We start from the raw sequence: 3028 nt of genomic DNA on the forward strand, positions 1-3028 counted from the left end.
TTCCTGTGGAAATGCTTTAAGAACATGTATTTCCATTATCCTATTTTTAGTGTATTCCAGTTGATGACAGAGAAATGGTGTTTTATAAGCTTGATTTTTTCTTTTTAAATATCTGGTCGCAGAGACTGTTACGCTAAAAATGTTTACTCAAAGATCATAAACTTCATTTTCCTTCTTGCTGAAGTTCTTTGTTGTAATAGTTCATAAAAAATTGTATATTAATATTTCCCAAGTGTCTGTTGATTCATTGGATCGTCATGAGACTTTGTGCCATTGGGGAAGCATGTAAACTCACAGAACTGAAGATGGTGACTTGGCAGCATATTTCCTGTTGCTCACTGTTAAGGAGGCTGGACCTTGGTCAACTGTGGACTTATACAAAGGAATTTCTTTTACTTGTGAGAAGTCTTGTGGCTCTATTTTTGTAGCACATTCATGTTCTTTTTTCTAATGACTGTCCATGTGAGAATGGTTTTCTGAGAATGAGTTTACATTAGTAGCAAGAGTTGTTTGACCTGAAGTTCTACTGCTTTCGCCATTATTGCATTACAACAGTAAAATATAGGGTGGTATGTTGTGTCTATAAAAAATAAGGAAATTTCTTTTAAAAAATGTACACACACACACTCTTCTCTTTCCCATACCTTGCCACTGATTTTCAAGGAATATGATAAAAAAATTAGAAAAGTATAATCCTCTGAGAAAGAATGAATGAAACTCTAAGGCTTATGTCTTTAATCAGCAACTATGGGCTGAATTAAATTCCTTTTTTTTACAGATACTCAAATATATTTTATTTAAAAATCAATTAAAGCAAGTCCTGAATCTGTAACTACTGTCTTTAAAACAATGTTTCTAAGAACTAGCTCTCCAGAGCTGTAATTTTAATTACAGCAATTTTAACAGTACATTTTAAGAGGTTTAAGATTTAAATAAAATTATAAAAGCCTGGTACTTTTGTTTACTGCTAGACCATATTCTTCCATTCTTTAAAGTTCTAGAAAGTAATAGGATTGTTGAAACCTAGAACATATCATTGTTCTTTTTATGTCCCCTAAGTATTCTCAAAATAGGGGCAAAAGCTTCAGTGTGAAACAAAATCTCTGTGAAACAAAATCTCTAAACTACTGAAGATGACTCAGAATCAAAAAGAATTTGAGTCCGTTAGGAAGAATTCAATCTACATAGCCTCCATTTAATATCAGAAGCAGCAGCTATGTGTAAGAGGAAAACCATATAATAGCTTATGCCATTTTTAACCATGTAAAATAAAATTTAAATCACAAACACCAATTTTGAATGTATCTTTCAACCTCTACAGGACACAAAGCAATGCCGAAGTTACTATAACTTCTAATTTTAGAATAGCATTTAAATAAAGGTGATGTCAGCTAGGAAGATAGATTTTCAAGGAAAGGAAGATTTATTTTTTTATTCAAAGCAACATTAGTTTTCCCTCTAAACCCTTTTTTGTATTTATTCTATTAGTAAGCTATAATGCGTTCTACGTAGTTTATCTGAGCAGTTCTGAACCCACCCATAGTTGCCTCTCCTTACATCCATCTGATTGTACCACTTCTGTAGCAAAGCCCAAGGTAGTTGCCCATATACCGGTTGTGAGAGAATACTGTCCCTTGATTCAATTATACTTTTGTATCTCAAAAAAGTTTTAGTAGTCCTCTCCAGCAAATTGTGTTTGAGTTTAGTTACTAAAATCATTTCATTTGTGAAGCAGTAGTGTTTCAACCTGAAAGTATTACTGCTATAGTTGTAATTATTGTCCAGTGACTCATCCCCTCCTACACTAGAAAGTAAATTTAAACAACTAATTTGTGAGATACAGATTGTTTTGTGTTAATTGCTTCAAGGTAAAACCACCTTTTTTGGCGGGGGATGTTTGGTCATTCAGGTCTGAATTAAAGCTAAGCTGATGACAATGTTCAATTTAAGTTTGTTTAATGCTGATGAAAGACATTCATACAAAGCATCGTCTTTTTTTTCATATAACCTCATTCTTTGGTGGCAGCTGGGGTTGTGGCTCAGTGGTAGAGTACTTGCCTAGCACAGGCAAGGCCTTGGGTTTAATCCTCAGCATCACATAAATAAATAGAGGTTAAAAAAAAAGCATTCTTATGTGAAGGATGCTAAATGTTTCTTCATATAAATTATCACTTTGAGGGGCTGGAGTTGCATGTGAGGCACTAGGTTTGATCCTCAGCACCACATATAAATATAAAGGTACTGTGTGCATCTACAACCAAAAAAAAAAAGGTTTTTTTTTTTTAAATTATCACTTTGATATACATGTTTTATAGTCTATGAAAAAAACAGAAAAAAACAATGTATCAGTTTTGCTACATTTTAATAGTAGATTTTAAGGGAGCAACTTCAAACATCAGTAACATCAAACAAAAAGGTACTGAGTACTCCACAGGGTACAGAGTGCTGCCAATCACCTTGGAAAGTTTACATGACATGGAGAAGATGAGGCCCTTCTCTTGAGAAGTTTACAGTCTGGAAATTTTGACTACTTGGAGTTTCAGTTGAGTGAACATTTTATTAAGGCAAATTCTTCATTTCCTAGAACTACTGTAGACTGAACTATTTTTGCACTTGTGAAATTAACCCAATCCAGATGAAAGAAAAGACTAAATTTGGTTGAGAATTTTTTCAGGCTCATATAGTTTTATTAACATTCATCTAGTAAACAAAATTGACCTAACAGACAACTGAAAAATTAAAGACTAGATCTCTTGAAGTGCAAGGGCTAAAATAACTGTTATTCGTTTTAAAAAGCAAACAGATGGTATGATTAGGGTTTACACTAGTTTAAAAATAGGCCAAGTATTGCATTCCCTTCATGCATTGTTCATTTAAAATAGTGAATATTAAAATACATGGGTTCTACATGTAACCCACAAAAAAGCTCCTCACAAATCTTTATGTTCTGTGTATCAAATATCCACCTTGTGTACTATGAAAGTTTTATTTATGTCTCATCATTAAGTTAAAAGTAATGTAAATGGTG

This window comes from Callospermophilus lateralis, unplaced genomic scaffold (assembly GCF_048772815.1).
Source record: "Callospermophilus lateralis isolate mCalLat2 unplaced genomic scaffold, mCalLat2.hap1 Scaffold_74, whole genome shotgun sequence".
NCBI lineage: Eukaryota > Metazoa > Chordata > Mammalia > Rodentia > Sciuridae > Callospermophilus > Callospermophilus lateralis.